Genomic DNA, 16,509 nt, shown 5'->3' on the forward strand with positions numbered 1-16,509 from the left:
TATAAGGTTGACATCTTTTTCTTTGTTCTTTTGACAAGGAGTACTTGCTTTTTATTCAATAATAAAAGATAAAAGTACATCGCTTAAAACATAACAAAAGAAACACTTAAGGAGTCCAAAAGCACCATTTTCTTAGCTAAATCATCTGCAATATCATTTGCCTCCCTATAGACATGCTGAAAGCTAATCACCAGCGGAGATAATAAGTCCATCACCTACACCAATTGATGATATTGAGAGTATCCCCTTCAATGATTAGAGTATTCCCCAAACCTCTCTCCCTCCAAATTAAGATACCTTATAATAAGGCAGTCAATTTAGCATGATTAGTTTATACAATTCCACATGGTCCACTATAACAAAAAACAATCAAGCCCACATAATCCCTACATACCTCCCCACTCCGGTATTTCGTAGGTTACTATAAGAAGAACTATCAAAATTCAGTTTCAAACATCCTACAGGGGGAGGTTTCCATCTGGATTTTGGTCTAGGCTTTATTACTCTGAATGATATGATATTTGCCAAGTTAAGGAAAATATCAACCTTAGAAATCTCTTGTCCTTCCGTAGTAACATTAAACCAACTTCAAATTGTACAAAGAATTCTATGTTGCAGTCCTTGAATCTCCATCGATGCTGTATCAACTGTCCTTATCTTTCTCTCAAGCCATAATTCCCAAATAATAGCTCCTCTAAAAAAATATCCCAAATCATCCATGCCACTAGAAACCAACCAATTTAAGATGCTGCAGCATATTAATCAAGGAATCTGGCATAGCCATAGGCACCCTTATCATATGCATCGCCCATTGCCAAATATACAACGAGAAACTGCAAGATAAGAAAAGATGAACACATGTTTCGTCGTTATTTTTACAAAGAAGGTACATATTAACTAGCACCTTCCCTCTTTTCCTAAGGTTATCACTTCCTTGAATCATGACCCAAATGAAACCTTGAACTTTAATAGGGATCTTCTATTTCCAAATTGCTCTCAAATTCCTCCTCCCTCCACCTAATTTGGTCACTAAAAAGTAGAGAATACGCAGATCTTACCAAATCGATACCATCAGTGTCAAACTCCTATATAGCCTCCTCAATTGCTGAATTTGAGAGGTGGACACCACCTAGCGAATTAAGAAAAAAAATTTGGGGTCGGCTACACCAATTTTGATCTGCCATTCTGCTCTACTAAAGGTTATACTTTCAGTAAGACCATAAATCCTTCAATCTTTTCTCACTACTTCCAACCATGTCCTTTTGGGCTTATCCCTTGCCTTTTTTTTGCCTTCCACTTGAGCTAACTCGCACCTCCTAAGAGGTATTGAATTGGTTCTACACTACACATAGTCAGCCTATCTAAGTTTACTTTCTCTCCTATTATCGCATATTGGTGTCACACTTACTCATTTCAAATTATATCTCTTCTTGTCTTGCCACTCAGCCATTTCAACATCCATATCTCAACTATACTCATTCCATGGATATGTTATTTCTTAACCGCCTAACATTCTCCCCAATAAAGAAATGCTGGCCTATTAGTTATCCTATAGAACTTGCCCATCAACTTCATTAGTATGAGGCGATCACATTAAACTCCAGTTACACATCTCCACTTCGACCACCCAGCCTTAATTCTAGATTAAAAAGAAAAAGAAAAAAATATGAAATATGGTTTTAAGAAGCCATAGTTTATATGAAATTATTTGTGAGATTAGCATGTCGTACCACACTTTTCTGTTATCTTTTGAATAGTTTCATGAATGAAATAATGTTCAAAACTAAAGAAAAATGATATCAATGAAAAATCAGGTAATCGAGATAATTATTTTATAGAATTGTATTTTATAAGACTATTCATTTTTTGTGCAAAGAGGTGACAATCATCCCTAGCTATCAGATATGAAATATAGTAATTGGAAGTGTCACAAATTTCACAACAAAAAAAAGACTTTGAGCCGAGTTAATAGCACACCTCCAATCACATAATTTTACATCCATTATTTGAAAGTACTTTTGACCTCCTTGTACTCAATTTCACATCCACCATTTTTGAGTAATTATAACCTCTTTGTACTCAAAGTAAATGCTCTTTTTGTATAGTTTTTCCTTATTTTATATATTATTCACTATCATTATGAATTTCTACCTTATTTTGAGGATATTGATATGAATGGAAACTTAGATGAGCGAGCCATATGTATTTTTTTATTTACAACTATGTTATTCTTGTTATTTGAAGAAAAAGGAAACTATAGTATTTTTTTCTTGAAGAATGCAATTTTAATAAGGCCTGGGCCTTATATTAAAAAATAAATAAAGCCTCAACTCGAAAACATATCTAAAAAACACTTTGGGCATTGGAAATTTCTATGATGGCTCTAAATTCAATTTTCACCAATGATTATGAAATTTATAGATCGAAAAATAGTACAGATCTTGCAAATCCGTGAACACTTGAAAATTAATGGTTTAGATAATGTATTATAATTTACACTTTTTGCGGTTTGGAATCCTTTTTTTTATCATAACCATAATAGTCAAGGTCGAGATGATCAATTTGAAAGTTTTCCTAAGCCAAAACAGCAGTTTTTTTAAAAATTTTCGGATGAGATCTTACATATTATCAAAATATTTTCCTTTTTTGAGTGCAGTGCTTGAATAGTTTGATACATTCACAATGGTAAACCAGCCCCTCAAATATGTGCTAATCCTCATAACTGAACAAATGAAACCGCTCAAAATGGACTTTCCTCGGTAAGGATTGTGATGTTAGTTTTGGGACAGTTCACAAAAGTGCTAGGTGACGGGGAATGGTTGAGGGCAGCCCGAGTCTTGCGCATGAGAGGGGTGGTTATTTTCACCTCAAAACATGTATAAAAGGCCCCTCGATGGACCCTCTCCATAACACCAATTGCATCTCTTTTCTTTTTCTCATTCTTTTACCTCAAGTTGAAAGAATTTTCTCTGGAAATAAATAAAAGATTTGATGTTTTCATGCTTTCCACAGGCTTTCTTGAACATGGTACTCAAATGGGCCGCCTTCGAGTCTTTCGGAGATGCGAGTCTTTCGGAGATGCGATGTTGAGTAACAAGTTCAAAAAAGCTGTGGAGAAACATAGAAACAATCATGATGCCGCGTTGTGTATATGGAGGTAAACGTTATTTTATCGGAATGTCGGCCACAAAGAGTTTTCCGATGATGATCTGGAGGTACTTTTCAATGGCGCCACTGCCTAATTGGTTTTAAAGTTCAAATGACATGGTTGTGGGTGTATGCATATGTATTCTGTGTGTATTCATTGATAAGAGTTTGTGGGCCACCGCAATGCGGGTCGCCAGTCTTGCACTATTCAAAGCAAAACAAATAGGGGCGAGGGTACTATACTTGGGTTTTCAGTTATCTCAAATATGAAAAGCAAAAAGAAAATTGTTTCATGCCGACTCGATCGCATTTCTACAATATGTGGTCCCAATGTATAAAGCATCCATCTTAAAGACAGATGTAAATAGGTTGTTCCACTAAAAACAATTGAAACTAACCGTCTAAATCAATGGTATAAAAAACGAATCGGTGCCTCGAATCGGGCACTTCAAAAACCCATCCAGATCGGTGAATCAGCGATCCGGACCGAGAATATACTGATTCTGTCGGATTAAGGTTTAAAAAAAATCTAAAAAACTTATCAAAATTCATTACAAATGTTGTTTTTTAAGAATCCAATAAAAAATAGGGATACTACATTATTAACTTTCATTTTTTTCATCAATATGCGAATATTGAGATGTTCTTTCCCTGTATGAACTTATATTAACGATTAAATTTATATCACACAAAAGAAAAATAATAGAATTATCATGGATGAATTATATAATTATACTGGACTATAACAAAGAATGGATTAAATTGATGAAAAAATGGCTACTGAAATCTCGAATTGACGGAAAACCCTACTCCATTAAAAAAAAACCCAAATTATTACAACCTAACTATAGTATTATTTACTGAAATTGAAATTGTTGGTTTATATTTTATAGTTTATTTTATCATACAAATAATAACAAATCCAAAATATCTTATAATATCATTTAATTTAAAATGTATTATTGACAACTGGAAGAAAAAATAGTATATCACATAATTTGTAATGCAAATAAATTAAAAAATAAAAAATAAAAGATTTGGTTATCAATGTAGAAAATAAATTCTAAAGTGGTATGAGTTAGTGTTATTTTTTTCTCTTAAAATATCCTCTAAACTAATATTTTTTAATATTCAATAAACTAGAATTAGTATTATTTTTATTTTTTAATATCCTATGAGCTAGTACTAATTTTTAATCTCTGTCAACTACTTAATTACTTTAATCATATAATGAAATAATCTTGTGATATAATAGCCTAATAGAAATTTTTACGTTTTATTTGGGTAGGTAAATTTACTTTTTTTTGGTTGAAAATAAGAGTGATGAGCACTCAATTATTATTATTTATAAGTTTTTCATTTTTTATCATATAATGTAATTACCACCCTCGTTGTTTTTTAAATCCCTAATTATAACTATTAATTATAATATAGTATTATAATATTAAATCGAAATAATTTTAAAATATTAATATCATATAATTTAAAAATAATTTAGTGTATATAAAAATAATTGTATTGACAAAAACTTAACATAATTAAATTTAAGTTATTCACATAAATAAACAACAATTTCATATAATTATGTTAATTTTTGTAAACTATTAAATAACATTTTATTTTTGTAATTATATGTAATTAAATATTGAATAATGATCCTATAGGACCCTTCTCCACCCATATGTGTAGAACCCCAAAAGGTCACCATTAAATTTGGAATGGATTTATAGAAAAGTCAAGTCTCACACTCATGTGATAACTTTTCTAGATATACGTGTCAACTTTAATGGCGGTCATTTGGGGTCCTATACACATAGATAAGGACGGGTCCTATAAGATCATTACTCTTAACTATTATATGTATTTTATATTTGTATATCATAATAAATAAATAAATATATAATTAATCTTAAAAAATATTAAATCTTAAAAATAAATAAGAAGAATTATAGACTATTTCATTTTGTCATAACTTTTATTTTTTTTGTCAATGCAACTTTTTATTCAAAATAAATATTAATTTTTTTGCTAAAGCAACTTTTATTTTTTGACAAAAATTATTTTTTTGTTAAAATAATTTTTATTTTTTTATCATAAATTTTATTTTTTTGTCAAGATAACTTTTATTTTTATTTTAAGTAATGATCCTTACCCTCCCACACCCATGTGTGCAGGACCCTAAAGGATTATCATTAAATTTGGCACAGATCTCAGAAAAGTTATCACATGGGTATGGGACTTGATTTTTCTAGAGATATGTGCCAAATTAATGGTGATCTTTTGGGGTTCTACACACATAGGTGTGGAAGGGTCACACAAGGTCATTTCTCTTTTATTTTTGTCCTAATTTTTATTTTTTGTCAAGATAACTTTTTTTTTATTTTTATTACTTCTTGTTTTTTTGTGAATATAAATTTTTTTATTGTTATAACTTCTTTTTTGTTATAACTTTTTTTTATATTTTTATAACTTTTTTTTTTTTTGACAAAAAATCGAGAGAAATGATCCTATAAGACCCTCCCCCATCAATGTGTGTAGGACCCCAAATGATTACTATTAAATTTCATACGAATCTCTAAAAAAGTCAAGTCTCACACCCATGTGATACATTTTTTAGAGATCTGTGCCAAATTTAAAGGTGATCTTTTGAGGTCATACACACATTGGTAGATGAAGGTCCTATAGGATCATTACTTAAAAATCCAATGTTGTTTATTTTCTAGTGTAATGATCATTACTGAAAAATCCAATGCCGTTTACTTTTAGAGTAATGATCCTATGAGACCCTCCCACACCCATGTGTGTAAGGCCTCAACGGATCACTATTAAATTTGGCAAATATTTTTAGAAAAGTTATCACATCAAGAGTAATGATCCTATGAGACCCTCCCACACTCAAGTAGGTAGGGCCTCAATAGATCACCATTAAATTTGACAAATATTTCTGTCAAATTTAATGGCGATGTGGGAGAGTCTCATAGGATCATTACTCTTATTTTTATAACTACTTTTTTTTTAATAAATTTTTTTATTTTATTTTATTTTTTGACGAAAATAATAACTTTTTTTATTTTATATTTTTTTTTTGACGAAAAAATGTACTGCAGTTGAGAGGGTAGCGAGGAAAATGAAAAGCTAGCCATTATACCACTCAAGCATATTTGTCTACTTTTGTATAACAAACATATATATATATATATATATATATATATATATATATATATATATATATATATATATATATATAGTTGTACCACGTTGCTAATTATCCCACATCGAAGCCTATAGAAAAGCATAGTAAGTATAGATTGTTCACGGGAAGTGCATCACATTGCTCGAGTGTGGAAGGCAAGCGCTCCCTTGGCGCTGCTGCGTGCGCGTCCGCATGTAAGCCCGATTCGAGCTAGTTTGACAGTGTTAATAACGTCATGTGAAGCAGTCTACGACGTTTAAGGACTCCTAGAAATCGCATCACCAGGGTGAGTTAGTTTAATTTTATTTTAAATCGTGAACATCCGGGGAGATCAGCGCTTAAAAAGCCAGATCAGATGGGTAAACGAACCATATGGAAAACTGGTCTGAATCGGCAAATAGCCGGATCAGTGATTTGGCCAAAGAGAATCAATCGAAAAAGGATTGTTTTAAATAAAAAATGGATTATTTAAGTTCGACTATTTTAAAAATTTGGATTATGTTTAAGAAATGGAATTACTTTTTGGATTGCCTTTTTAAATGGATTATTTATTTTTTTAAGTTTCACAATACCTATTAAATCTTGGCCGTCTCTACATATTACATTCTAATATTGTCAAATTCGCTTTGTTTCTACCGAAGAGATCGAAACATTTGGATTTTAGGCTTAGATCGCAGCGAAACGAAGCTTGGGGTTGTCGCTTTGGTTAGATTTGGATCTGGTCAGCCCTTCCAGCCTAAACAAAGGAATATCTATATAAAATTTTTTTAAAAAAATTTATTTTTACATTTTTTTGTTATTTATATATTTTTATATATAAGTATCTAATATATTTATATTAAATTAAAAAAAAAAGTTTGAAGTCTTCTCCCGAATCGGCTGAAGCACTGAATTATTTCATTTTTCTCACCAAACCGAAAAAAATTCCAAAATAAATTGTTTTATTTCTCTCATCAAACCGAAAAAGATTCAAAAGCGAATCCAACAACATCGGTAAATCCCCAAAATTTGAGGTCCTAAAAATGCTCTTACCTTGAGTTTTTGGAGTGTGCTAAGGAGCAGCATGTCTTTTCAACTGCCAAGAGCACGTATAACCCACATGAGCATTCTATACGTTGACTCCCCTGGGCAAAATAGATGCTTGGGAAGAAATTTCTTTATCTGAAGTTTTCATATCCACCAAAGAATCATTAGATCATTATTTAAAAAAGAAAACAAATATCAGATTTTGAATATGCAACAGTTGGATCTTGCCCTCTCGAAATTTGACGGTCCCAGTTAAAGTTCAATATTTGGACAATAATTTTTCAAGCACAAGAAATATTGGCCAGTTTCAAGAAGTTACATTCCTAGACTTTGGGGTCGAGAAATTTTGTTTATTTAAAAACACTTGAAACTATAAAGTTCAAATTTTGTCTTAATAGAATTATTACAACTAAATTTTAAATTTTGTTTATTTTTTTTATTCACGATCTCCATGTTTGGACTCATTTCTACATGAACTAATAGAAATAGTGTCCTTGTTTTTAATAAAAAAATCCCTCTCTCTTTCCTTCACATCTCTCTTAGCTGGCCCTCTCTCTCTTTTCGATTTCTCCCTCTTTCATTTTTGTGGTTTCTGACTCTCTCTCTTCTCGCTCTAGCCCCGAGCCATGTTTAGAGACGTGATTCCATTGATAAGGTCTCATTTTAGAGCATTTTTCAAGCCCAATTGTTGGAGAGATGGCGATTGAGAATGTAAAAAAGCGGGTTTTCAGAGTTCGGGAGGAGGTTGACGCTCAATCTGGTTTAAATTGAGGTTGCTCTCATGCAATGGGGCTTTCGAGTAACGGAGTGAGAGAGAGAAAACCAGAGGAGGGCTTTTGGGCCCAGAGATGAAACGTATAAATGCAATGGCACAGGGAAGAATAAGAAAAATATTCAAAGATCTGATACAGTTTTCATATAGATGTAAGCAAAGATAGCTGAACTATAAAATAAAAATCAAACAACAAAAGAAATCAATAAAATTATTTCAAGGAAACTCATCAAAATACACCTCACATTTGAACTATTTAACTTTTTATTTTTTAGTTGTATTTTAAATTTCAAAATCACCACTCCGCCATTCCGATTTATCATTAGATGGGCTATTTGAAATTCGATCAAAAGAACGATGGGCAATTTAAGATCGAATTGAAAAGTATAGGGAAGATATTAAATATTTACCTTCAGTGGAGTCATATGTTTACGTATATTTTCTCACTACTTCCAACCATGTCTTTTTGGGCTTCTTTTTTTATTTTTCACTTGAATTAAGTCGCATCTCCTAACATGTGTTATACTAGGTATGCGTTGCACATGACCAGCCAACACTCATTCTATGGATACGTTGTTTCTTTATTGCCCAACATCAAAGTTAGTATCACATTTGTCCTATAGAACTTGTCCTTCAACTTCATTGGTATACGGCAATCACATAAAACTCCAGTTGTTCATCTCCAATTCACCCACCCAACTGATATAAAACTATTGTCAGTGAAAACTCACTCGTCTCTCTATTAGTTGTTCGCGTACTAGTTAACAGTCCCTCGCATATATCTCTCACCAAGTTGATGTACTGTCTGGAGACTCAGTTCTTTTCCAACATCTACCAAATCAAATATCAAGGTACTCTATCGTAAGATATCTCTAGATCAATAAAAACCATGTGGATGTATTTTTCCTTTGCCCTAAACTACTCAATCAGTTTCCTAAGTAGAAAAATAGCTTCAGTTAGTAACCTTTCTAGCATAAAATTAAATTGGTTTTCTGGTAAACTTGTTTCGTGGCTTAGCTATTGCTCAATCAATCACTCTCTCCTACAACTCTATAGTCTCGTTCATAAATTTGATCCATCAACAGTTGCACCAATATTGTATATCTCATTTATTTTTGTAAATAGGTACCACGATACTTTTTCTTCATTTATCTGAAATTTTTGTTATTCTCAACACCTTATTGAACAGCTTAGTCAGCTAATCAATGTCAATCTCCCCGATGCACTTTTGAACCTCTATCGGATATCATTCGGTCTCAAAGTATTTCCTATCTTCATCCTCTTCAAAGCTTCTTTCACTTTTGATAACCTAATCCTATGAGTGTATCTTTGACCTCTGCCCTCTATTGTATACTCAGAATTCATGAAAAATTTTGGCAAAGTTTAACGTTAGCTGCCTACCTAACACAACACTCTTTTACCCGGGTTTGGGACAGGTTAAGGAAAAGTTTAAAGTCCTCACGCTTCTTAGATCAATATACCTTATAACCCTTTTTTTTTTTATTCCTATTCGTCGTCACATTCACTTCATTTTTAAATTTCTACCTTATTTTGGGGATACCGATAGCAATAGAACCTTAGGTGAGTGAGCCATATGCATTTTTTCTGTATAATTGCACTATTTTTGTTATAAAAAATAGAAAGAAAGAAACTATAGTTGTATTATTTTCTTTACTTATGCAATTTAATAAGGTCCATGCCTCATGAAAAAAAAAAGTAAAACTCCAACTCGAAACCTCATCTGGAAAACACTTTGGATATTGAAAATCTCTATAATGGTCCTAAACTCAATTTTCAGTACCAATTATGAACTTTGTAACTGGAAAATATATATATATATATATATATATATATATATATATATATATATATATTACAAATCGGGGATCCATGAACACTTGAAAATGAACGGTCTAGATAACATTGTTATAATGTGCACTTTTTGGGACTTGAAATCCTAATTTTTCCACAACTATAATAGTGAAGTTCGAGATGATGGATTTGAAGATTTTCCAAGCCAAAACTACAGCTTTTTTTTAGAGTTTTTAGGTGAGACTTTTACTTATTTTGATATGGCTGCAGCCCAAATATGTGATAATCCTCATAACTGAACAAATGAAACCGCTCCAAATGGACTTCCCTCAGCAAAGATTGTGATGTTAGTTTTAGGGTAGTTTGCAAAACTGCAAGGTGAGGGAGAATGGTTGAGTGGGTGGCCCGGGTCAAGTGTGTGAGAGGTGGTTATTTCCACCCCCAAACGTGTATAAAAGGGGCCCTCCATGCACCTTCTCCATACTACCAGTAACGTCTCTCTTCCTTTCTCATCCTTTTACCCCAAGTTGAAAGAATTTTTTCAGGAAATAGATAGAAAATTTGATGTTTTCATGCTTTCCACAGGCTTTCTTGAACATGGTATTCAAATGGGTCCTTTTCGAGTCTTTCGGAGATGCAATGTTGAGTAACAGGTTCAAGAACGCTGTGGAGAAACATGGAAACAATCATGATTGCATTTCTGGAGTTGAACGCAATTTTATCAGAATGTCGGCAGCAGAGAATTTTCCGGACAATGATCTGGAGGTATTTGTCAATGGGGCCACTGCCAAATTGGTTTTATAGTTCAAATGAAATGGTTCTGGGTGTGTGCACGTGTATTCTGTGCGTGTTTGCTGATAAGAGTCAGCGAGAAACTGCAACGAGTTTAATAAGTGAGGGTCGCCAGTTTTCACTATTCAAAGCAAAACAAATGGAGGGGAGGGTAGTATACTGTATACTTGGGTCTCCTTCATTTATCTCAAATATGAGAAGTAGATTGATACATTTCCTTTTTTAGGATGGAAGTGAGTCATAAGATCACGTAGTATTTGATCAGGGTGAGTTGGTTTAATTTTTTTGAGTTGTGGATATATGATGAGACTTAAAAATTTGGATCGGATGGGTAAAATTGATCTAGAAAGATCAGCTATTCAGCCTAAAATCAATTGCTATTAAAAAAATTGGATTATTTAATTTGTATTATTTTAAAAAAAAATGAAAATACATTTTGAAAAATGGATTTAAAAAAAAAAAAAAATAGATTATTTATTTTGTTAAGTTTCAGAACACTTAAATCTTGACAGTCTCTATATTTAAGATATTGCATCCCCAGAATAATATTTGGATTCACCTAAGAATCATTTGATCTTTATTTTCAAAAAATCTTTATTTTCAAAAAAAAAAACGATTTTGAACCCGCAACAATTGGATTTTGCTTTGTGGAAATTTGACGGTCCCAGTTCAATCTTTGGACGTCACTTTTTCAAGCACATAGAATATGCGATTTAACTTTTATTTTCTGGAAGTTACATCCCGAAACTTTGGGTTCTAGAAACACTTGACGTTCTCTTTCTAGGGTTACTCTGAAATCCTAGGGACTCGTATACGTGAGGTGTTCTTTAAAATCAAAGGGTGTCCATTCTATTTATACAAAAGCCATTAAAGGAGGGCAAACATATCCGCGATTTAATGTCAAGAATATGGGAAAAAAGTGAATTTCGAGAAACATGGGAATTCCATAGGTCAAAAGGTTACCAGGTATTATGGTAGAATTAGTTATTTTCCCTCAAAATATGTTATTTCATAAACCAAATATTGGTTAGATTCTAAATATGGTTAGGATTAAAATTTCTATGTAATTGTTACTTGATGCATTCTCTATCTAAAATTTGGATGTGCTTGTTAACAATGTAACAAATTATCTAGACCATCTCTTTTGCCCTAAAAATAAGCGTACATAGATCTACAAGATCGGTACATTTTTTTTTAGTCTCAAATTTTATTGTCGGTGTTGAAAATTAATTTTAGAGTCATTATGGAAATTTCCATTGTCGAAAAGTGTTTCCGGACAAGGATTTGAGATGAGGCTTTATTTTGTTTTCATAAAACACTTTATAGAAACATCATCCAAAAAAAAAAATGTATTATCTACCTCAACGAAGACATTTTTTTGTTTTTTTCCCTTTTTTATTGGACAAGCACAACTTTGGTTTCTTTGATTATTCATGTGGGCCGGACCCCATTTATACAATATGGGGTCTAAAAGTATAAAGCATTCATCTTAAAGATGGAGGCAAATAAGTGGTCCATCTTAAAACAATTATAATTAATTGTCCAAACATTTTTTAAATATAATTATTATTTCTAGTTTTTAAAATTTATTTACTTTTCATATTCATGTTTAAGAATATATATTCTCTTGAAATTAGGATCAAATTATATTTAAAAATATATTTATTGCAAAGCCCACATTGGTACACGTTATGACATAGCTACAAAAATAGATGTAAATAAAGCAACAAATCTATAAAAATTAAAAAAAAATTTATAAAAATATACTTTAATTTTTGGCTTATTAGAAATAAACCACATTTTTTTGATACACTTGGGTAGGAGTTGAGTTTGAGAACTAGCGTTACAAATTGCCAAACACGAGCCAATTTATACCCATAATCATTTTGTAATAAAAATAAACCACATATTTCCTAAATCTTTTCTATAACATGTTTTTTCACTTTTTTATATTTTTTGATCGAAACAACCTATCGTATTGAAATCATGGTAGACTCAGTATGTGATGATCTTTTAATGCTTCTAGGCATCACGACACTTAAAAATATCATAATGACTATGAAAAGTATCACCATATTTAAATGGCCGTGATGATTTTCTTATAAATAATTGGCTTCAAAGTACCGTGATACTTTCTCACCTGTAATAAAAACCCCTTCCATTTGAAAACCCACGTTCTTCCACTCTCGCGCTCTCTGACAAGAGCTCCATTCCTCCATTTGAAAACCCTCGTTCTTCCTCTCTCGCATTCTCTCTCTTAGGGGCTCCCTCTGCATCATTTGCCTCGGACATTATTGAGGTACGAAATCATTCCCAAAATAAAATTTAACATCATTTGAGCATCATTGTTGATATTTGCTATTATATCGTTATTTTAAATATAAAAACTCTGACCCCTGTAAAACTCAGACCTAATCAGTCTCCAAATTCAATCCACACTTTTTATTTAGAAAATATAAAACTCGGACCATTGTAATCCGAAACCTAAATTGTTTGCTATTATATAAACCTTGTGGACCGAATTATTTTCAAGAATGATTGAGAGAGTATATGTTTCGATCTGAGTTAGTGATTTGGATTAGTGATTCGGATCTCATGCAGGTAATTGGCGAGATCCTCGTATGCCTTCACATGGGAGCCATCATTAATCTCATGTACAACTTCTTTGCCCCGTCTTGCTTGTTGGTAATGTGACAACGTGTTCACACAATATATCATTAATAACATATCCGGGTATTGGATTGCGTTGATCATTCAAATAGTCTTTGATCTTCCTTACCACCCAGTGGCTTCGAGTAAGCGGCTAGTGAACTCTGCCTATTGTGTAGGCGCATGAATGGACATTTACAAACTTCTTCACTCTAAAGAAGTTCGTTGCATTAACCTTCGAACAGTGCACTTGTCATGAACACCCATCTGCAGAACACCTTGCCCATACATACCTCTCCTCGCATTTTATAAACTTCATAATGAAGTTTGTTGTATGGCTTAATCAATAAGGTGATTACAGCATGCATGTATGCCATCAAAATCCTGACCTTGTCTAAGTACAACTTTGTAACGGTAAATCGTGACGAGCTTTCTCTCGGATCGATGTCGTCGATATGACGCTTACTTTTGGAATCATGTTCATCTTCTACTCACATGCCAACACCTTCACTCCAACCGACTTGCTTTGGTATAAATTCGCGGATTCTGTTGTATTATCAATGATCCTAACCCCATAACATCTGCATTAAAAATAATTTCAAATAAAAAATAATAAATTTCATAGAAAACTTCTTACATGGCCAATCTTGATAGATCATTCTCTGGTAGTGTTAGTAGTTAATATTCCATGGAGTCCAATTCAATAGGTATGTTCGATAAGTACATAACAATGGGAGGAGGCCCTTTAGCATATTTGCAATGTTATCATCGTCGCCAATACGTACCATATTCATGTTGCTTGGTAACTTTAGGTGACTATACCAAATAGTCATGATACTTGGGGTATAATTTGTCACTTTTGACAAGTGAGACTTTAGTTGGTTGAAGGAACCGGTCAGCCTAAAAAATGTAACCTTCAATTCCCCACCATATAGAAAAGGTGTCCATCATTAGAATTCCTCTTGAATAAACTACTATAGTATAAAGTAATTTTCATTCTGTCAACACCCAGTATTGGAGCATGCAAGCCCAATCACTGCTGAGATCTCCAATTTCAGATGAAAACCACTATGAAATGAGAATATTTGGGATCGATAACACATTGGAAGATAGCAATAGAGGTATAAAGATTTGAAAATATTCAGATAATGAGGAGGAAGCATTACAGAGGGACATTTGATTGCAATATGGATGCCATAATATAAATATAGATCTAAAACTTATTTATGCAATATTTTTAATGAAGAAAACTCCAATGGCCAACCCAACCACATCAAGTACTATGGAAAAAAGTACATAATAATTCCTACAAAATGTAGCCGTCGCACATTTAAGGGAATATAAATAAAAGTTTGATGATTTTGAAGACATACCTATAAAATGGTACTGGAGTGTATAATTGACACTCATGGATTGGAAAATAGCTCTCATGGACCTCGTTCAAAAATTGAGAAATAGAAGGAGATGAAGCAAATAGATAAAAGATTAGAGAGAAAGAGAAAGAGGAGGCTAAGGAAGAGAGAGGTGGGGTTAGAGACGGTGACAGATGAGAACAAAAGTGTGGGAAGGAAAAAGGTGGGGTTAGAGAAAGTGACAAATGGGAAGGAGAAAAGCGTGGGAAGGAAAAAAAAAAAAATGCAGGAAGGATAGAAGGTATTGTTAAGAAATAACCATAGTTGTTTTATGACCATTATTACTATATAATACTATAAGGTCAATTAGGATTGTGATAATCTTAAAAAATCATCACGATTCTTAAAATATGGTGAACCTATATTTCAAATCGTAATGGCTCTTTAAGTGTCGTAATACTTATCATGGCCATCATAGCGTTTTAAGTGTCATGATACCTCAAAACATTAATATCATCAAACATTAATATCATCATGGCTGAGTCTATCGTGATGCCTTCACAGTCATATGACTACTATAAAGGCTATTTTAGTCAAAAAAATGTGGAAATAAATGTATGGACGAGATTTAAAAAAGTACAGGGTTTTTTTTAAGGGAAAATATCTCTATATCCCCTATTTTTAAGCTTTATTTCTTGATAAACCCAAGGTTTTAAAAAATATCTTCTAACCCATTAGCTACTTTAAACATATTTTTTAACCTAAATAAATAAGAAAAAGATGAACCCTCTCTCCACTTAATACCCCAAACTTCTCTTTTTCTCTCTCTTCATGCGTCTCTCACTTCTTGCCTACCATCAAATTTAAAAAAGAAACTTTTTTTCTAAACCCTTCTCTCTCTTCTTGTTCTCTATCTTCCAATCTCCAAAACCTCTCTCTCTCTCTCTCTCTCTGTATTCCCCTATTTTTTGTTTCCTAGTTCTCTCTCTCTTTCTGTATTCTCCATTATTTTTCTTTTCCCTTATCTCTCTCTCTCTCTCTTCCCGTGCCCTCTACCCGATCTCTCTCTCCCATCTCCCAAACCCCCCTCTCTCTTTCCCCTTATATTTCTCCTTATTTTTTCTCTCCTTGTCCTCTCTCTCTTTCTGTATTTCCTTTTTTTTTTCTCTCCCCCTGTCTCCCACTCTCTGTTCACACCCAACTCTTTCTATGCAACATAAACATTTAAAAATATATGGAGAATAGAGATGGAGCACAAAGCGTCAATGGATGTCAGTATATATTTTTAAGAACTAGTATAGATATAGTTCTCAAAAGACATTCTCTGAGCTTTCAAAGGTTCCCAAAACACATCCTCTGCGATTTCAAATGGGTTGGCAGTCAAATTGGAGCTCTCAAATGGGTTGGCAATCAAATTGGGTTCTGCAATTTACCTATCAAAGGTTCTGCAATTTGTCTATCATGGGGAGAGAGAAAGAGTTGGGGGAGCACGCAAAGAGAGAGTGTGAGAGACACAAGGAGAGAAAATGGGGGAAATACGGAGAGGGGTTTTGCAGATGGGGGGAGAGAAAACATGGGTTTGGTAGATGGGGAGTGAGAAAACGTGAAGGGAGAGAGGTTTAGAATTGTTTATAGTGCAAAATTAGACAAACTTCAGGCGAAGATCTCTTTGATTTTTGACACTTTAAATTAAATAAAAACGCAATAAAAGAGTGGTAAAGAAAGTGGGACAAATCGAATTCAAATCTGAGGCCAGATCTGCCAGG

At 32.9% G+C, this 16,509-nt stretch overlaps 2 long non-coding RNA genes across 2 annotated transcripts; both read left to right on the forward strand.

Moving 5' to 3' along the window:
- Positions 1-2,821: 2,821 nt before the first annotated feature.
- LOC148782485 (uncharacterized) lies at positions 2,822-3,847 on the forward strand. The gene is made up of 2 exons (XR_016054542.1): positions 2,822-2,876; positions 3,013-3,847. It is a non-coding gene; the product is annotated as an uncharacterized LOC148782485 (long non-coding RNA).
- Positions 3,848-10,055: 6,208 nt separating this feature from the next.
- Positions 10,056-11,060, forward strand: LOC148782486 (uncharacterized). Its single transcript, XR_016054543.1, has 2 exons — positions 10,056-10,439; positions 10,536-11,060. It is a non-coding gene; the product is annotated as an uncharacterized LOC148782486 (long non-coding RNA).
- The last annotated feature ends 5,449 nt before the right edge of the window (positions 11,061-16,509 follow it).

Source organism: Amborella trichopoda, chromosome 4, assembly GCF_054954075.1.
Source record: "Amborella trichopoda isolate Santa Cruz 75 chromosome 4, AtrichopodaSantaCruz75HAP2 v2.0, whole genome shotgun sequence".
Taxonomy (NCBI): domain Eukaryota; kingdom Viridiplantae; phylum Streptophyta; class Magnoliopsida; order Amborellales; family Amborellaceae; genus Amborella; species Amborella trichopoda.